The sequence below is a fragment of the Rhinolophus sinicus genome, chromosome 2 (genome assembly GCF_057876585.1).
Source record: "Rhinolophus sinicus isolate RSI-liver-muscle chromosome 2, RSI-T2T, whole genome shotgun sequence".
NCBI lineage: Eukaryota > Metazoa > Chordata > Mammalia > Chiroptera > Rhinolophidae > Rhinolophus > Rhinolophus sinicus.
In genome coordinates this window covers 83,609,104-83,631,098 of record NC_142502.1, presented here as the reverse complement: position 1 = coordinate 83,631,098, position 21,995 = coordinate 83,609,104, and the positions used below count along the sequence as shown (strand labels likewise).

The 21,995-nt window shown below is 35.9% G+C and overlaps 1 long non-coding RNA gene across 2 annotated transcripts in view; it reads left to right on the top strand.

The window, feature by feature from the left end:
* The first annotated feature begins 1,476 nt into the window (after positions 1-1,476).
* LOC141571668 (uncharacterized) overlaps positions 1,477-21,995 on the top strand; it is a 141,598-nt gene continuing 121,079 nt past the window's right edge. The window contains exon 1 of one of the 2 annotated variants that reach the window (XR_016020298.1): positions 1,477-1,688. This is a non-coding gene — a long non-coding RNA (uncharacterized LOC141571668). The remainder of the gene's footprint in view (positions 1,689-21,995) is intronic. The other variant, XR_016020299.1, reaches the window with a different exon arrangement.

Sequence of the window (21,995 nt, the reverse complement as noted above, 5' to 3'; positions counted from 1 at the left end):
GATCATCAGCGCTAATGCGTCTTTTGGAGCAAAAATTAACATAAGACCCAGTATTATATTATATCATATTATATTACATTACATTATATAAGACCCGGTCTTATATTAAAATAAGACCTGTTATATTATATTATATTATATTATATTATATTATATTATATTATATTATATTATATTATATTATACTAAACTATATTATACCCAGTCTTATATTTTATTAAAATATGACTGGGTCTTATATTAATTTTTGCTCCAAAAGACACATTATAGCTGATGGTCCGGTTAGGTCTTATTTTTGGGGAAGCATGATATATTAGTTTCAGGTGTACAGCATAGTTATTAGACATTTATATAACTTGTGATCACCCCAGTAAATCTAGTACCTATCTGATATAATACATAGTTATTACCATGTTATTGACTATCACCCTATGCTATACTTTACATGCCCATGACTATTTTATAAGTAACAATTTGTCCCTCTAAATCCCTTCCCCTCCTTCACACATCACCCCACCTCCCCTCCCATCTGGCAATGATCAAAATGTTCTCTGTATCTAAGAGTTTGTTTCTTCATTTATTTTGTTTTTCAGATTCCACATATAAGTGAAATTATATGACATTTCTCTTTCTCTGTCTGACTTACTCCACTCAGGACAGTACCCTCTAGACCCACCCATGCTGTTTCAGATTTCATTCTTTTCTATGGATGAGTGATGTTCTGTTACTCTTCTTTATATGTACCACTTCTTTATCCATTCATCTATTGATGGACATTTAAGTTGCTTCCATATCTTGCCTATTGTAATTAATGCAGCAATGAACATATGGATGCATATGTCTTTTCAAATTAGTGTTTTGGGTTTCTTTAGATAAATACCCAGAAGTGGAATGACTGGGTCCTTCTTTGTCTCTTGTTACAGCCTTTGTTTTAGAGTCTATTGTGTCTGGTAAAAGTATTGCTACCCAGCTTTTTTGCTGGAGTAGCAAAAAATAGAAATGTATTTCTATTTTCATGAAATACATTTTTTTTCATCTCTTTACTTGTAGTCTGTCTTTCAATCTGAATTGAGTCTCTTGTAGGCAACATATGTAAGGGTCTTGTTTGCTTATCCATTCAGCCACCCTATGTTTTTTTATTGTGTTAGGTCTCTGAATGTTAGGTCTCAGAGACCTTGACTTACAGACAGAGCCATGTTTGCAAGAAAACACCAGAAATTCTGTTGGCCTGCACCTGCAGACAGAGCCAAACTTGTGATAACAGAATATGTCACAAAACAGCTACTGGCTTGCAGGCAGTCAGCATTTTCTGTTCAAACAATGCTACCCTGTCAGCACAGCCCCTGTACACCCTCCTCACCCCCTCCCTGGGGGCTGCAGTCTTGTTTAGACTCAGACCGGGCTGTAGCCATCTTTGTTCAGCCCTATAAACTTTTCTCTCTTACAATAAACTTCCTTAACTTGCCTGACCATGCGTGCTCCTTTGTCGGCCGACCTATCATTTGGTGCTGAAACCCAGAAGGGTTTAGGCCAGAGAATGCAGGATCGCCCCTTCTCTTTCTCTTCTCCCTCCTCCGGTGCATGATCCGCTCTCTGGCTGCCTTCCCGGACCTGCCGTAAGGACGCACCTCGGGACTTTCTCCCTTCCGCTGCTGACACCCCAGTAACAGGCCAGACTCTCACACCGGGTGAGTGAGATCTCCTATCCTCCTATTCTCTCCTTCTCAGACCTTCTGACAAGGCCTACATAGCGTTAGGCCAGAGGGTCCTCTTGGCACCGTGGGCGCAGATCCTCCGAGTCTGAGGACGCTCAGTCTGAGGAGTGATCTCGTACCCGTGGGGGACAAACACCGGGACTGTGGGCCGCCTCATCCCCTTGTTCTCCTCCTAATAAGAGGCTCTCTCCTTGCCTTTCTCACTCTATTTGAACCATGGAGACCTCACATTCGGTCCCTTCTAAATCTATTCCTCTCACTTATCTCCTCCTCAACTTACACGCCCTCGGGCTCAAGAGAGAGATCCGACCCACACGACTTATTTTTTACTGTAACGTGGCTTGGCCCCAATACAGACATTGAGTCTCAATGGCCTGAAAATGGGACCTTTAATTTCAACGCTCTCAGAGATTTAGATAACTTCTGTCACTGCAATGGAAAGTGGTCAGAAATTCCCTATGTCCAGGCCTTCGTTACTCTTCGTGCTTGAACCTCCGTCTGCCAAACCGGCCATACTTTCAGATTCTCCTAGCCCACTCTAAGCCTTCTCCTCCTCGAGATAAAACTCCCTCCTTTGACCCAGCTGACCTTCGGGTCCCTCTTCCTCCTCCCCTACTATCCCTTCAGCCTAAACCTTCTCCCCTGAACCCTAGCTCCTCATTTTAGGAAGATTTGGTTCTATAAGTACTCTGGTTTATGTAACTTATTTGTTTTATTTACCTCTAGTCTGTCTTTTCCTTTTCTATTTGTGTCTTAGACACCAAGCTGATCAGAAGCTCTGTATCTATACCTCCTGTGAGGCCCCTAAGTCATGTATTAACACAGTGGTCCACTTACAATTATAAGCCAATGAAGTTTTATTGTAACACTGTTTGGCTCATGTACATTCTAAATTCTAATGAAAGGTAGCCTCTCAGTGGGTCATTAAATTATTATACTGTTTTGAAATTACAATTATTTTGTACACAAACTCTATATTCAGGAACTTGACAAAAGTAAGTCTTAAAAGGTTTCTCTAACTCTCATTAACTTTCAAGGTCTCTGAGACCTAACATACAGAGACCTAACAGAGTGGAGCACTTAATCCATTTACATTTAAGGTAATTATTGCTAGATAATATGTAGTGATTGCCATTTTATTATTCATTTTTTTAAATCTTTGTTTCCTTCTTCTTAAAGAAGTCTCTAACTTTCTTGTAATACTGGTGGTGATGAACACCTTTAACTTTTTCTTGTCTGGGAAGCTCTTTATCTGTCCTTCAATTCTAAATGATAGCTTTGCTGGGTAAAGTAGTCTTGATTTTAGGTCCTTGCTTTTCAGTACTTTGAGTATTTTATGCTAAACCCTCTGGCCTGCAAAGTTTCTGTTGAGAAATCAGCTGACAGTCTTATGGGAGATTCCCCTTGTAGGTAACTAACTGCTTTTCTCCTGCTGCTTTTAAGATTTTTTCCTTTGTCTTTAACTTTTAACATTTTAATTATGATGTGTCTTGGTGTGGCCTCTGGGGTCATCTTGTTTGGGACTCTCTATTATATGTTTTGTATATCTATTTCCTTTGCCAGGTTAGGGAAGTTTTCCACCATTATTTTTTCAAGTCTATTTTTCAGCTCCTTTCTCTCTCTCTTCTCCTTCTGATACCCCTATGATGCAAATGTTGGTAACTCGATGTTTTCCCAGAGGCACCTTAAAATATCGTCTTTTTTATGAATTCTTTTTTTTTTCTGTTTGGGTATTTTCTGCTACCTTATCTTTCAAATCGCTGATTTCATCCTCTGCTTCATCTAATCTACTGTTGATTCCCTCTAATGTATTCTTCCTTTCTGACGGGTTCTTTTTTATGTTTTCTATCTCCATTTTTATGTTTCCTACCTTTTTGTTGAAGTTCTTACTGAGATCACTGAGCATCTGTATCACTAGTATTTTGAACTCTGCATCGGGTATATTGGTTGTCTCCATTTTGTTTTAATTCTTTTTCTGGAGCTTTGTTCTGTTCTTTCATTGTGGACATGTTTCTTTGTCTCTTCATTTTGGTAGCCTCCCTGTGTTTTATTCTATGTAATAGGTTGGGCTGCTATATCCCTGGTCTTACTAGAGTGGCACTAGAGTGGCCTTACATAGTAGGTGTCCTATGGAACCCAGTGGTGCTGTCTCCCTGGTCACCAAAGCTGGGTACTCCAGGATTGTCCCTTGTGTGTACCCTTCTGTTGTAGTTGAGCCTTGATTGCTGTTTGCATTTCAGTGGGAGGGATTGACCCTCAGGCTGATTGGTGGTGAAGACTGACCGTGAATTCAGTGGAGGAGCTGTTGTGCAGGGGCTGACCCTGTGGAGCAGGATTCACGTTAGTGGGTATCTGGTGCCTGCCAAGTCTGCCCTTTGGGTATGTTTTTTGTAGAGGTACTTGGGTGGTGCACTGGTGTGGTCTGAAGCTGGCTACTGGGCATATTATTTCTGGGGCCTCATGGGAGGGGCTCTGGTGCAGACCCAAGTCAGCTGCTGTCCATGCACTGTCCAGGGCCACTTGGTGTGTGCCACAAAGTGATCTGCCGATAGCTGTCACTTGTGCTGGGCTTACAGTTGCCTGGGATGGGCTAAACTAAGAACTAAGACCAAGTGGCACAGGTGCTTGTCTAGGGCTGCTTAGCAAGAGGTACAGGGAACACCAAGGCCAGATGCTTCTTGTTTGGGGTTTGTGAATCCTTGAGATATTTTAGGAAAGTCTAAACATGAGCCAGGTGAGTCTGTTTGTATGGAAAAGCCACTGGAAGCAGCTTGAGTGGGTGTGGTCTCAGGGAATCACCAGGGCAGAGAGAACAGTATCAGTCAGGTTGAGAGAGACTCAGATATTGTGTTCACCTGTGCATGCTGGCTGGCTTGGGGGAGATCTCAACAAAAGAACATTAGTTTCTGCCAGCTCTTCTGTCTGAAAGAAAGATGCCTCTGCAGGCCTCGCCCTGAAACCAGACAACTCAGTTCCTCCCTGTATGTTCCTGGCATCTTTCGATCTGCTGCCTCAGCTCTGGAGCTCTGAGTGACTGAATCCATCATTGAATAAGTCTGTGTGAGGGCACATTAAGAGGAATGCCTGGGACTCCAGCCACCCTCCATCTCACCCAGTCAAAATCTTTGCTGGTTTTCATAGCCAGAAGTTATGGGGATTTTTTCTTCCCAGCACCAGAACCCTGAGCTGGGGAGCCTGGTGTGAGGCTGGGACCCCTTGCTCCTCAGGGGGGACCCCTGCAGACAAGATATTCCTCCTGGTTTTTAACCACCACACATGGTTGTGGGACCAGCCTGTTCCTCATCTCTGCTACCCCTACCAATCTCAAGTCGGCTTCTTCTGTATATCCTTAATTATAGGACTTATGTTCAGCTAGAATTTAATTGTAATTTTGAGGTGTTTTTGAGAAGAGGCAAGCACATCATTCACCTACTCTGCCATCTTGACCAGAAACTCTAGAAAAAGATAAACCATGTCATCCCCTTGCTTATGACCCATTAATTGCTCTTCGTTGTTTCTAAAATTGATTGAAAACACCTCACTGAGTCTTATCAAGTGCCACGAGATCTGGCCCTGCCTCCAGCCCTCACTTCATCTGCTGCCACTCCCTCCCTACCTAACTGTACTTTGGCCAGTACATATCCTTTTTAAATAAAAAGATCTAGACCCTTTTATTACCTGTAGCACTCATAAATCATCTCTCTTATTTAATTTCAATTGTTTAATTATACTGAGTTTCAGTTTCTAAAAACAAAGTGAGTATAATATCCATTCTTCTAGTTTATTACTGATGTTTATAATAAATGGACAAAAATACAAGCTACATTATATAGTAAATGAAAAATTTGAGTATTGCTGTCTCACATGTTTCAATTTATAATCTCAGTAAGATGAAAATAGGCACAGAAGTGAAGGAAAAAAAGCAAAGGAAGTAGCAAAAAATCATTAATAGCGATTGTTTTTAGGAGTTGGAGTGGTTTTGTTTACATCATATTTTATTTCTTCATGTTTCTTCATATTTTATTATATTTTCTAGGTCAATAGAATGAGCATTAACTATTTTGATACTCAGAGGAGAAACTTTAGAAAAAAGAATCATGTTCCCTTAAATGTAAAGGTATCACACATGATAATATGGAAAAGTGATTTTAAAAATGTAGAGTAGTATACATTAATAATAGCTCATGTGTTTATGCCTAAGTACATTACATACATTACTTCATTTAATTTCTGCTGGAGCCCTGTGATTTTTCAACAATACATGTGAAGGCTGAAGCACACAGAAAGCAAGCACACTGTTCAAATTAACCTGGGCAATGGCACAATTAGAATTTGAACCCAGAGATTCTGGAGCCTTAACCTTACATTTTAATTATATAAATGTAATATAGAATATCACCCCAATATTAGGACATGGGGCTGTGATAATGGAGTGGTATGTGTTTATAGTTCCCATACATCATGTTAGAAAACCCATTGTGGTAATCTTCATGTCCTCTTGAAGCACAACCAGCATTTAATCTATTTTTGAGCAGAAAAAGAAAAGAATAATTGCAAGCAAATGGAATTGCACTGTTTTTCTAGGTTACCTGAAACCTATCACTTACTTCATTGGCATGTGTCAAAGCCTTATACCTATTCGTTTAGCTAATAAGCATGCTTAGTGTAGGCATATTCACCACGAACGTGTTGGTAAACTGTATTTTTTCAATTTTATATAATCACAATGATGTTCTGTCTCATCCTCCTTATTTTTTCGCTCTCTGTGAGAAATGAGCAGAGCTAATAAGAAGTGTCACGGTTGATTGACATGAAGTCCACATTCTCATTTTGGTGCCCCGTCTCAGGAGTGAGTGCTAACGGGCACTGGAATGCAGCAGACCAGAAATGCACGCTCCGTAGTCAGCTCCTGAGCACGTGAGGATAGGAAGGCTTTAGTGAGAGCTAATTGCTTGAGTTATAGATTGCTTGTCATCTTCTGTATTTTATTTCATGTAATTTATCACCTTTTCCTCATCCTAACATTTGAGAAAACAGAAAGAGAGGATATCTAGCTTGCCTAGACCACGAAATGAAAATTGAAAAATGTAATTCAGATGTATCTGACAATCACTTCTGTATTTGGAGCATGAAGGTCATTATTGTGATCCTTTTCATGCTCTTCTCTGCATATACGCTTCACTCTCTTTTTTGAAAATGTTTAGTAAAGCCTGGAGGTCTTCTTGATAAATGATAAAATTTACTTACAAAACATTTTATTATACTCGTATTTGGTTATATTATGTGTTAAGCCGTATTCTCTAAGAAAAAAAAAACACATGTATATATACTCCAAGAAAAAAAAATATGATTTTGAATATATTAAAATCATCTGACATGCTTATTCAAAGAGGTATTTCAAATATCCATCCTCAGAAATTCTGATTCATTGCATGTGATGTAGGGCCCAGGAATATGTGTAGTCAGTTTAATTTCCATCACCGTTACTCCAAAAAGAAACCTCATTCTCATTAAGCTATCGTTGTCCATTCCCCTCCTCCCTCCGGGCCTTGGCAAACACTAATTTACTTAACTATCTCTATGGATTTGCAAATTTTAGACATTTCATATAAATGAAACCATGCACATCTTTATCTTATTACAATGAACCTTCATGTGAAATGACACCACTTCACTTATGGAGTAAGAACCTCACAAGATTTTTGCCTTCTTGACCTTTGTGCTATTGTTACCCTACATTTTACTTTTACTTACGTGGTAATTTCCCAAATACACTATTAAAAATAAAAATACTCTGCTATCTTTTAAGGAGATTTAATTAATAAGAAAAACATATCTTATTTAATTCCCTTTTTCCATTGCTCTTTATCCTTGTGTGTAGATCCATATTTACAACTGGATTTTTTTTTTTTTTTCTATAGAAATTCCCTTCACTCTTGTTTTAGTGCAGGCCTACTGTTAATGAAGTCATTCAGCTTTTGTACGCCTGCAAAAGTGAAAAAAGTATTTTACTTTCATTTGTGAAATATATTTTTACTTGATTTATAACTACACGTTGACAATTTTTTTCTTTACTCTGAAGATGTTGCTCTAATGTCTTCTAACTTGCTTGTTTCCAACAAAAAATCTGCTGTCATTTTTATCTGTTGTTTTACTTGTTTCCAACAAAAACCTGCTGTCATTTTTATCTCCATTTCTTTATTGGTAATATATGTATCTTTTTACTCTGGTTGCTTTTAAGATTTTTCTCTTTATCGCTGGTTTTGAGCAATTTTAGTAAGATATGCCTTGGGGTAATTTTCATCATATTTCTTATGCTTAGGGTTTGTTGAGTTTCTTGGATCTGTGCATACTTAGTTTTCCATATTTAGGAAAATATTGACCATTGTTTTCTCAAAGATTTTTCTGCCTCCCTCATCCTTTGGGAATCCTCCTATTACAAGTATATTAGGCTTTCTGGAGTTATGCCATAGCTTATTCATGTTCCTTTTTACTTTTTTCATTGTTTTATCTCTACATGTTTTTGTTTTGGATAACCATATTGTTATTTTAAACTTTGCTAATCTTTTATTTTGCAATATCTATTTCGCTATTAGTGCCTTTCAGTACATTTTTCATCTTAAAAATTATAGTTTTCAACTCTACAAATTTGATTTGGGACTTTTTTATAGCTTCTGTGTCTTAACTTCTTGCAAGTGTGGAATACTGTGTTAATCCTTGACTGCTGATTCTAATGTATGTTTCAATTCTGGTTCAGTTTTAAGATTGGTTTTTCTCCTCAATATGTGCCATATTTTCTTGCTTAATTGAATACCTAGTAGTTCTGGGTGGATGCCAGACGTTGTGAATTTTATCTTGTAGGGATTTGGATATGTTTGTACTCCCATAAATATTCTTGAGCTTTGTCCTACAATAAATATAATTATTTAGACCCCTATTTGATCATGTTTCTTCTTGCTTTTACTATTTGTTTGATGGGTGTGTAGTAGTACTCGTTCTGGGGCTAGTTACTCCCCACTCTGAGTCTAGCTCCTTCTTTGCATTCTACACAATGCTGCATAAATTGTAGTTTATCTTATCTAGTTATGAGAAACAAATACTGTTCCAGTCTATTAGCATCACACATTGTTACCGCTAATCTTTTTGCATTTTTCTTTCCCTAGTCTTAGTTTTTTAACATACATGTGGGAAGCAGTACTCAAAGAGAACACTCTGAAGAATGCTAGAATTCTCTCTCTGTATAGCTCTCTTCATTCTGGGACTCTGTCCTGAGAACTCCAGCTGCCTTGGTCTCCTTGGAGTTTCAGTTCCGTCTCTTTAACTCAGGGAGTCCATTTGGCTCCACTTGGGTTCCCCCTGCTTATGCCATGACCTGGAAATTCGGGCAAGGCAGTGAGCTTGGGCAATTGTAGGACTCGCCTTATTTGCTTCCAGTCTCTTATGGACCACTGTCTTTGTTGCCTGTAAACCACTGCTTCCTATATTTTGTCCATTTTTTTTTTTTTTTTTTTTTTTTGGTGATTTCAAATGTGAGGGTATATATGGTTCCTATTTTTCCATCTTGTCTAGCAGCTTACTCTTTTCACTAAACCATTCTATTTAACAATTAAGGTAATTGCTTTTCTGCTATTCCCCCACCTAAACCCACACATCCTTCTATAACAATAGTCTGCAATCCACCCCAAATCTCATGTGTTCATCTAATAAGACCTTACTGTGTATCTGTCTACATGATATATAGCGATTTAGTAGGAATGAGAAAATTATGTTTTTATAGATGTAGTCACATCCTCTGTCTACAAGTAGCTTAATCTGTACCTGTACCAGATACACCACTGAGAAGCAACTTCAGAATAGAGATAAATCTCTAGTGATGATAATTATTGCACAAAAATATTCTTAGGGCATGAAGTATATGAATACTTTCCTGTATGTTTATTTTCTCTTGCATGTAGTCCATATCCCCCAAATCTGGGAAAATCACCCTGCTAGACAATCTTGTGCTCTCCTGTCAGAGTTAAACTTCAAGTCATAAAATATCTTTTAATAACAATAAGCAACATTTTCTGTGGCTTCTAGAATAGCTGGGCACTGCCCACTCTCCATAGGTTTGTGGGACTTTTCAAGGTCATTTATAGCTAGTGATAATATCCGTCACTTTCCATTAAGAGACCTCTCTTCACATAGTTTACAGCTGCTTTTTATATGGCCAGTGTTATTGGCATGTTAATAATCACAACAAACACTATTACTGGTTCCTTTTAATGTATAGGTTGGTGTCTTAAGGATTATATATACATGGTTTTGTTTACTCCTCAGAAGCTCCATTTTAAAGTTGAGAAAACAAATATAGAGAGGATAAATGATTTGCCTCGGGTTACACATAATTGGTAAAAACTCAAACTTATATTTATTGATTCCAGAGTGCTAACAGAGCAGCTGTAGGATACTACCCTTAGTTGCTATAAGAAATAATAACAACAGTTAACACTTACGTGGTTACTGCATGTCAGAGTTCATCTTAAGTACACCAGAGATGCTAAATGATTTAGTTCTTATAACTACCTTATGAATGTGGGTTAGGTGCTGTTATTATCCTTATTTTACAGGTGATAAAATGGAGTAACAGATCGGTCATATAGCTAGGAAGTTGCAGAGCTGGGATCTGAACCCCCGCACTCTTTCTTAGGAGTCGTGATCATCTTCTAAACTTTGCAGACAAGGTCAAGTGCTACCATATGACTTGCTGGTTTCCTTTTTAGCTTCCATTTGTCTTCTCTGGTTTTTGTGTGATTACCCTGCGACCAGTAAGTAAGCCAAGGAAACAATGGTTTTATATTTTTCTATCCCTTTAATCTTATTTTCTGTTCTATTGACTTGTTTGGAAAATGGCAGATAACTATAAGATCATCTCAGTTAAGGTCACTTTTGACTGACTTTAGCTTTGTATTGTTGGAGAAATCAGGCTATTCTATTCCATGTTTGCTGTTGTTTTATTTGCCCTCGATTCCTGCTAAGAGATACTGGGGCATGTTTTCCAAATGGAGTACACACATACCACAGACACACATACAAGTACCACCAACAAACCATAGTGAGGTGTATTGATAAAGAATACAAAAATTGTGTGTGTGTGTGTGTGTGTGTGTGTGTGTGTGTGTAAAACATCTGCTCAAAGTGATAGGGCATCAGAGGATGTTTTGGAGACATTAATTTTTTCAAGAGATTTATTATATTCTCCTTTTATCTAATGTATCTTTCTTTCTGAAATGTATTCATGCCTTAGCACCTTTATAGAGCCTTTCTAGACCCGTTTTCTTGTCAGATTAGTGTAACAGCTCTTACTGTGATCGTTATATTTATTTAGTCTTTCCTTGTTCTTTTTAGACTCTAAGGCTTTGAAGACAAGGAGCTTTTAAACTAGTGCAATTATGTAAGTTAAAAGCAATCTCCAATTCACTTATTAAAGTCTGAGGAACTTTAATATTTGTGGGACCATGACTTTGATCTATTTGCAAATACATTTCTGACAACTCTTTCCCCCACATACATCACCCTACCCAATCCTGCCACACAATTCTTTCCTGTAAGTTTCCTGCTTGCACACTGCTTTGTTTTCTTTTATTGATGTGTTGGAGCTTGCAGACTATCTATTATTGTTAGTTAGACATTCTGTCTATGTCATACACCTTTCAGCATAAAAATGCTATTGAAATCCAGAAATCATTCCAAAAATCAAGTATAAAAAGTGAAATCAATTCAGCCTGATCCACGCACTCTCAGTATGTGGTCCCAATTAGTTTTTGGCCTTAAGACATGTGTTTAGGATCATTCAGTTTCTGTGTAACACAGAGATTGCATGTACTCTGCGTCTATTAGCAAGAGCAAATATAGGGAGAATGGGAGTTTTGAACTCTAGAATTGGAAGAGAATTTGAGACCTCTCTTAACTCTTTGCCTCCAGGCAGAAACTGTCCTAATCCTTACCAGACAGCTGGGTGTGTGTCCTATTATTCAAAAGAAGGAAACTCAACTCTTGTACACATACTAGCATTTATTAAAAATTCAAATGAAGTCTTTAGAGTAACAGATCATGTCACCGCGCCTACGTAATCTAGGTCAGCATCAACAGTCAGTGTTGGTCACCTGTACCCTGGATGTAGTGAGAATGACACCTTACCGGTGGGACCGTTCTCCTCTGAACCCCTAACCGCACACTAACAATGAGATAAACATCAGGCAAACCCAAGTTGAGGGACACTCCATAAAATATATGACCAGCACTCTCCCAAACTTCCAAGGTCATCAAAAACAAAGAAATTCTGATAAACTTTCACAGTTGCGAGAAGCCTAAGGAGACATGACAACTAAATGTAATGTGGTGTCCTGAGTGGGATCCTGGAACAGAAAATAAGGGAGAAAGTAAAGAAATTAGAGTGAAGTGTGGATTTTAGTTAGTAAAACAGTATCAATATTGGCTCATTAGTTGTGACAAGTGTACCGTACTAACAGTGTTTCCCCCCAAATAAGACCTAGCTGGACCATCAGCTCTAATGTGTCTTTTGGAGCAAAAATTGACATAAGACCCGGTCTTATTTTAATGTAATATAAGACCGGGTCTTATATAATATATAATATACTATAATATACTATAATATACTGTAATATAGTGTAATATAATATAATACTGGGTATCATATTGATTTTTACGCCAAAGATGCATTAGAGCTGATGGTCCGGCTAGGTCTCATTTTTGGGGAAACACAGTATAAGAAGTCAATAATAGGAACAACTGAGTGCAGGGTATATGAGAACTCTGTACTATCCTTGCAACTTTTCTGTAAAAACTTAAAATTAAAAAATTATTTAAACATAACAGAAGTCATCCAACTACAGTACAGGAATGTACTTTTTTATTCAGACTCGAGAATACCTGAAAGCCAAGATGGATTCTTGTGCTGTTTTTCTATCATGACTAACGCTGTTACAGAATTTTGGATTATGATAAATGATAGTATTTGGGTTGGTTGTTTCTCTAGACCTTTGAAAATCTAGAAGGTTTAATAAGAATTCTAGCCTTTTAAAACTAAATCAATGGTTCCTAATTATTCAGCAATGTCTATGAAAGTGGGAGTCCAGTTACAGTGAAAAATTTCTTGTTCATGCTCAATTTGTTGCAGAGAGAGTTAACATAAATGGGAAGGATAATTACTTCTAAAATTTGGGGAAAACGATATTGATAAGGTCGTTTAGCATAGGCCAGGAATCCTGACACTTCTTGAAGTGATGTATTAAAAATAGCACACTACTTAATTTTTGTATAAGTAGATCCATAATTATATCTCATCTTATATTATAACCTCCCTTTTTAGGACTGTGCCCTTGCACTTTTAAAGTGCTATATAGAGAAAACACTTCCTGCTTTGATCATCTTTTATTCCCAGAATGCATATTGCTTATGGTTGTTGATTGAAGAGTCTTTAAAAAGCCATCCTGAGACATCATTCTTTCTCTGTGCAAATAATGTAAAGGATAGAAATTGTATGTTATATTTTATAACTCTATGCCTGTTTCATTTAAATTTTTGGATTGTCCTTTAAATTTTGTATCTCTAACAAATGTATTAGTAGCACTTTTAATACTTTGTATAAGATGTTCTGCTACTCAGAAATACATAAATCCATTTATTTGACCTTCATAATGAAGTGGAGTTGGTACTGTAAGGTTAATGAGGTAATTATTCTCATAGAGAACATCCGTCATGAAGGCATAGTTTCTTCCTCCCTTTAATATGCACATTAATTAAAATAATTTTTTCTTGCTATTTGTGTTGATAAGTAATCGTCAATGAAGGAAGGAAAAATTAAGATTCTAAGTATCTCCATTGTAGTTTTGGGTCTCAAGTTCCATGATATAAAAATTTTTCTGGTAAAATTATGTACTTTCATACTTGCTCTCAATAATTTTATATATTTTTTATTTTTTCCCACTTACTATAGAGGTAGAAGCAATGGGTGTTGTTAAAGCTATCTGTCATTTTGTGGGGAGAACATAACACTGAAAGCATTTCCAGAATCTACGCTTGCCTACTACCTCAAATACAACTCACTTGGCTAGTCAGAACGTTTAACGTTTAATTATAAACTAATAGTTCAAAATTATTTATTGAGTTTTCTTTCAGGTAGACCTATAGAATCTATCTCAGGATACAGTAAAAATTGTTTTCTATTAATAGCAAAATATACATTTATGGGTATATCTATTAGAAACACAGATCCTTAATAATTTTTCACTAACACAAGTTGAATCTACCATAGCAATGAATCAATCAAACATATGGGTATGAAAATTTATGAATAAGTTTAATTACATAATATTTGGCTTGTGTACAATAACTTCCCATGTTATACCTAAACCAAATTTAATTCTTTTAGTTTAAATATGCATATATGTATCAATGTATGTATTTAGAAATATATTTATACACACATATTGAAGAGAAAATGTAGATAATATATTTGCTTCTATAACTTAGAGAAACAGAATAATATTTCTCAAGCTTCCTTTTTTTTTGCCTGGCAAATGCTTTGATGCGACACTCTTGTGAGAAATGGGTCTTAGACATAGCTGGGAGGGCTATGGGAAGAGAGAAACAAGCAAACATTAAATTTCTCTTCATAAAATAAAATGAGACTTCTTGAATTTCCTGACAACAAGTTGAAAAGGGGAAAGAGTGGGAGGGAGAGTGTCACTGAAAGGAAGGAGGAGAAAAGAGGCCAGCAACTCAAGGAAAGTCAACATGCTACCCAGTGTGATGGCAAATGAGCATAGTTTTGAAGGATGATTGATAAACATAATGTCTGATTTCCCATAATACTCTCCTGGTTGTGCAAACTCTTGGTTGGCTGTTCCCCACCCCCCCTCACTTTTTAACTCCTCAAACTTCAGTGACAGTCTGAGCGGGGCACACCACTTGGGGAATGGCTACATAAGGGTGCTTTTCAGGGTAGTGAAGACCCAGAGAAGAGCAGCAGTCGTCTGCCTTGAGTAGAGAGAGGACCCAGCTGGGTAGAAAAGAGCTCAGGGCTAGCAGGTTCAGAAGCCAGTGAATAGATTCTCCCCTCTGGTTTATACACATTTCCATTGAATGTTAAAGGACATTCAGTCCCACTGAATATATATCCAGTTCCTCAGCTGTGCCGAGGTTTCATATATAATGTATCTGATACTCTGTGTATATGTTCTCCTGTTAGATTTAGTTACTAATAGCATCACCACAACAACCAAGAATATTATCTAAGGATTCATGAGTGTGTACTTTGACCTCCAAAAAGAGATGAGTCATGATTTTGAGATAGAAAATGTCCCACATAGTAAAACCTCAAGCCATCTCCCTCATATTTGAGAATAATATCAGATTAAAGGGACACGTTTATTTAAGGTCACATAATCTACTCAGTAGAAATCTGGGAAGGCGAGCGTGTTAAGACTCATAATCTCCCAAACTGTATTGAGGAAAGTTGGGTTCAACTTTGATTTTTTTCATTTAAGAATGATATTTATAAGTAGCCTTAAATTTTACTATTTCTTAAGATATGGAATGTAAGAGATGACTTGAGGTCATATTTGAAAATTAATCTCCATTAGAATGTTAATCCTTACCCCACATGGCTGGCAATCAACTCAAAAGGCTCTTAATTAGGTTGGTTGCCAGTTGTTATCATTTAAAATTGATTTATTTTCTTGTCTATATATTTTAAACCAAAAATAACTTTTGAGAAGCACAAGTTATATACACTGATTATGGTTGGGTAAATTTTTCCCCTCATAAGATTAAGAAAAAAACTGCATTTGGAATAAAATTTCAATCTCTCCCGTCCAGATGGAAATGTGGTAATTTAGAAACTCATTTGATTAATAAGTGACTTCTTTTAAAGTGGAAATGTGTGGGGGACATTAGTCATTCATACCTCAGTATTCTTGCTTATTAGATGACCTTTCCTTTAACGTGTATGTAAAATCAGGCACAATGAATAGTTGAGAGTGTTAACAGAGCCACAGATTTTGAGTCAAGTCCAATAACAATAGCATCTCTGATAGTGACCCCCCACGAGGGCCTTTGGGGAAAAGAAAAAGATGAAAGTGAAATAAGAACAGGTTGAGGTAAACAGTCTTGTTTGCCTATAGTAATCCATGTGCTAGTCGTACTCAAGTATAAAGATAAACATACAGATTTAAGATAACCAGAAAAAAATGTGGGGAAAGGCATTCTTTATTTTATTTTATTTTTACAAATAAATGAATAAGTGTAATGGAACAATAATTTTAAAATCTATCTTTGTCCAACACTTCTACTTTAAAAAAAAAAAAAGTGCTGTTTCTGTGTATCTCCTCTCTAGACTCCTGCGTCTTCCAACAGTAAATCATTAGCAACCTGATGAAATGCCACAGAGAATGGGCTTTTGTGGTAGAAAGATGAACATAAAAAGAGAAGCTGAGAGCAATCAAACATCCACTTAGGAAGCAGTTTTACCTATGGGACTCTTCATTGGGTGCCTTTATTTCATTTTGATTACTACCTTTACTGTTTCCTGGAGAACAAAGCCCTGATTTCTAGAAGTATGCTTTCTCTCCTGAGCACATAATTTCTGAGCCCATGGGTATCTTATAGACACCAGCTACATTAATTCAGTGGACTCAGACAATTTTGTATTTCTGATTTTATTTTTCCTATGTGGATTCCAAAGATTTAGGATAGCTATTTTTTTCACAAATATATATAACACAGTGTAAAAAATAAGTTTGCATCACTATGACTGTCTTACAGGATACCTTCTTCCGAGAAGCTCAACAAACTTTTTGGCATTAGTCAAATTCATTAGAGGCCTTAATAACAAGGTACAGTGTACATTGAATTTCATTCTGGTGCCCCCAACAGTAATTACTGTCCACAGGACAGTGGGAAGTACCACTTGAAGAAAAAAAAAAAGAATCATTTGAGTTTATGAGATAAATGTAAAAATACCATAAACTATAATGTGCATGTGATTTCAAATATCCATGCAGTCTATTCTCATCACCTGATACAACACACGGGGCCTTAATACCAGACTGCATTAACGTATGGTAAACATATTAACATAAAAAGATTATGGCCATGTGATATATGAGGTGGTAAGTATTTCTGGCAGTAAATCAGGTAATGCACTTATCCTATTGTTAGGAGTTAGATTTGGAATCCTGGGATCTGGTATAGGCTGTCATTTAAGTTTTCTGCTATGCAAGGAAAGGAGTGGCAGGAAGAGCAGTGAGACTAGATAACCTCAAAGGTATCTTCTAGCTCTAATATTTCATCATTTGAGGATGAGCACGTGTTCCATAATAGATAGTGAGCTTCCAAACTACAATCTAATTAGGTGTTGGGGAACTTTCCCTTATTTTAAATATCTTGCCATTTCTATTAGGTAGTATGGCAAACTTTTTGAGATGTCTATTTAAAGAAACTAAGTGTATACTTGCTCATGGTTGCACAGGATTGAATCACAGATAAGATTTCTTGACTTTGAACCTTTTCTTAACATCTTTGCATGTTCTGTAGTGTCAGGATTCACTACAGGGAACAAAAACCACTCTAGGAATTTTAAGAAGAAAGATAATTAGGTACTTATGAAATCATTGGAAGGGCTGGAAGAAGCAAGGATTATGCTGTACCTTTAAGAGTGACTCCCAAAACACCATGGAACTGACCGACCAGGGGGAGCTTCTGCTCCTGCCGAGTCAGAAGTTGAGAACACAGAGAAACTCAGTGCTGAGGCTGTGCTCCAGTGATCATGAAGCTGAAACTGGGCCACCTCTGCTGCTATAGCTGCTGCCCCTGCCACCACTGCTAACTTGACACAGATGTTACTGTAGGAAAATCCCAGGTCTCTATACACTTGTTGGCCAGCAGAAAACAGCCAAGAGTAACATGAAATTAGCTTCTGCTTTTCACTCATTCTCCAACTCACAGGAGATGGCATTTCATCGATGGAACCTATTTCACATCCAGATCCTTAGCTGCAAGGGAATCTGGAAAATTTAGTTTTTGCTTTCCAGTCTCTGCAGCACAATGAGATAGTGGTTTTCAAAGTGTGGTCCTTAGAGCAGCAGCATCAGCACCCCCTTGGAACTTGTAAAAAATGCAGATTCTTGATTCACTTTTCACCTACCGAATCAGAACCTTTGGGGATGTAGCGCAGTAGCCTGTGATTCTGACGCACACTGAAGTGTGAGAACCACTATAATACGGCAAACTAGAAATATCTGGAACAGAATGCTGATTGCCATTCAATCATGTTTAAGAAGTATGTCAAGAAACACATGCCTTAACACACAATGGTCCAAAGAAGGAAAAAGGAGCATAAATTAACTAAGAATGCTGAAAATGTAAATCATAAACCAGTGTATGCTGGTCAAATATATTGTTATTAGAAGCATAGGACCTTAACTCTTATAAAATTGGACAAATGTCTCATGATTTTTATGTTTTGCTTTTGATCTTTGCTTTATGTCAATACCTTCATTAACATATCAGTAGGTAGCACACGCTGGTGTGAAGTTTTAAGAAGTTAGCTCCCAAAATCCCTAGCAGAATAATCAACAAAGTTTATTAGCTTTTACATGCTTTTTCCGAAAAAAAATATTTTGTTAATTATGAGAATCTTTGCATTTAATGTTTCTTTTCAAGTCAAATAAGTAAACTTTTTTGAATGGTGGGCAGTTCTTTTCATACTGAAAAGGCATAAATTTGTTCGATGTGATGTATTGTTTTCAAAGAAAGTGAACTTCCCTTGCTAGAGATTTATATATTTATTTATTTCCAGAATTTGAAAATTAGCAAAAAAGTGAAAATCTCCCCATAATTTTACCACTTGAAGACAATAGAAAGCAATCCCCTTCCCTCATCCTTTCCTTTCAATTCTCTTTTAGAAAGGAACTACTGATAATGAGTCCTTACACAGATACCCACATGCGCACACATAGTAAGATAATAGTTGAACAGTTAATTTATGTATGCATTTATTTGGAAAAAGTAATTATTTTTATGTATGAACCAAAATTTTCAATTACCAATTCTGTCATGGATTTCCTTATGACTTAGTAGTTCATTTTTTATGACTGCTGTATGATAGTTTGATGGTATGAATGTAACCAATTAACTATTCTCCCATTACTATACATTTACATGTGTCCAATTTTTAATATTGAAAACGATAATGCATTAAATGTCCTTCTACATACATTTTTGTGTGTTGCTCTTTGTATATTTTGGGCTAAATCTTAAAAGAATATTTACTGAGCATCACATTTTAAAAATATTAATAGATACTATCTTCTACAAAGATTATCCCTATTTAAACTTTGTTTTTTAATTAAAAGTTATTGGGGTGACAATAATGCACCTTTTGAAACTTTAGTAATTGAATAGATTTAAAATGAAATTTATATTGTTTCAATTTTCATTTCCTTAATTAGATGTGAGGGTAAAATGCTTTTTAAAATCTATTGGTTATTACTATGTCTTCTGATATGAATTATCTGTTCTTATTAATGACTAATTTTTTTCTACTGTGCTGTTTTTCTTTCCTTCATTGTAAATAGGAGTTTTTGGTATATTTGGGACATTAACCAAGTATTAAATACATTGCAAATATTTTCTCTCAATGCATTGTTTTAACATTTTTGTTTTATTTCTTATGAGTGAATTTTAATTTTGGAAAGTCAAATTTGTCAAAATATTTAATGGTTTTTGGGCTTCATGCCTTTCTTAGGAAACTGTCCCCCACTTCAGGAATATTTTTTAAAACTATTTATATTTAATTATATATAATTATTTATACTTTGATAGTTTTGTTTTTATATTGTATCTTTAATCTGCCAGTAATATATTTTTATAGTGTACATTTACTTATATAGGTGGAGAAACATCATTTATTGAGTAATTTATCTCTTTCCCATTAATTTGAAATGCCATTTTTATGATATACTTAATTCTCAAATACTGTTGGTACTGTGTCTTACTTTTCTAGTCTATTCATACTCAACTTGTGTTTATTCTTATCATTAATTTGCTTAATGACAGTAGTTTTTAAATGTTAAATTTTGTGCCCTTGTGATGACTTTTAAAATGGCAACTATTAGAGCCGTCTTATTCCTCTTATTTTACAACAATCCTTAAAAATTATGTGTGTGTGGAAATTTCTAACGCAGGTGAATTGTCTTTTTTCTTTTTTCAATTATTTGGTCATTGCTCTTTCAGGGTTCAGTATAAATATTAATTACCCTTTAATCACATACACCATAAGATCCTGTATCAATACTTGTTTATAAATTCCCAGGGCTGCTTCTATTATAATGTTTTCAATTCAACATAACTTATATGTAAAGAATATTTTCAGCAATGTGTCTTTTCAAGGAAAACATAAAAAGTCAATAACATTTCAACTAACTGACTAAGAAAATGGAGTCCCTGTTAAATTCTAAATTATTTCGTGGTTTTCAGTCTTATTAGGAGCAAGTCAATAATAGTAACTTCTAACAAATGTATATTGGACACCCAAAGGATATGCGTACACTGCAGGATTTCTCTGGAGGACAAAGTAATTCTCTAAAGAATTCTCTGACTTCCTAACTATTCAGTAAGATCCTCATTTATCTCTGAAAAGCTCAGAGTAAAACTATATTACCATAGATTTTTTAGGAAAGGAAATTCAAGGGGTGGGCGTGAAGAATTCTAGGACTGGAAATTCTTTCTTGAGATAAAGATTTTCTTGCTTCCTGAAATATGGGTCTTTCTTTTTGAATCTGATCCATACTGAAATTTATAAAGAAATGTTAGCATAAATCCTTTCCTGGAATCACTAACATTTCATAAGTTCCGATTCTGTGGACATGCTGAGTGAGTCAGTACTATGGGTTAGCTATTAATCTTTTAGGTTACAATTGCCTTTACATTAATTTATATTAGAAACTTTAATTTTCTAGCACTTACATTTTTAGTGCTGCTGACTTTTGCATGATTATTTGCAGAAAAGTATTTCTTTCTAGTATCTTACATGTATTATCACTTAGATTTGCAGTGCCATAATTAGAAATAATGACACAAAGGGAGATACTAATATTGCCTGTTTTTGAAAAAGAGTCAGAATATGAGATAAATTATTTCATTCAATGGTTAAATATAACTATCTCTCTTTAAAGGAAGATATTGTAGTTTTCGTATAACAATGTACCATAAGATAAAATCTTTTGTTAACTTTGCATCTGGGAAAAAACCTAAATAGTTAAATTTTAATACATCAGATAAAAACTATTTTTGTTGTTAATCAAAATGTCTGATATATAAACTAATAGATGAACACGTTAATTCCAATCATGATTTGTTCAATGCACATGAACTTTCTTTGATTTGCATGTCTAAAGATGTTGGTACAAATCACAATATTTTTTAACTTCTATTTTTGTTCAACTGGTATTTTCAGTTATTTATTTTATATAATTGCACTTTCTTGTCCCTTGTTTATATATGTCTCCCTTTATACGTCCCAGAAATAATCAAATCTCATTAAAATGCTGTTTTACAAAATCAGATATACTGCAGTTCAGATCATGTCTCCTGAAATGTGACTACATACAGTAAAATCGTGATATAAGACAGCTTAAACAAATGGGTATTTTTATTGTCCTCTGACAGCATCATAAAGAATTTCTGTAAACACCCATGTATAATCCAAGGGTGGGAAGACAGGTTAGGTGAATATTTTTTAAATGACAGAAATGCATTCAGATTCAATCCTTTCTTCGGTAAGTTGCCTGAGTAACCCCGAGTGGGGCCAGGACCTGGGGTAGGTGGTAACGTAAAGTCTGTTGCATCAAATTGTGTTTATTGGACATCCGCTGTCTGTCCACTGTGTTGTGCTTGGGAAATTTTGAACAGAGATTAAGAGATAATTCCCTCTCCTTTCCCTGCCCAAATCAGTGCTTTTTGTTCTCTTTCTTAAGCAATGATTCAGAATTGAGAGACAAAATAAAAGTGTCAGACTTTAATGTACATAGTAATCAGTTAGAAATCTTGTTAAAACAGACATTTTGATGCAGTAGGTCTGGGGCAGGCCTCAGAGGCTGCATTTCTAACACTTAAGAGTAGTAAAGATCTAAAGGATTTTCATCAATGCTCTTTTATTTTCTACTCAAAATAATACTGAGTAATAATCATATACTGTATAGACTTTACTGGTGTCTC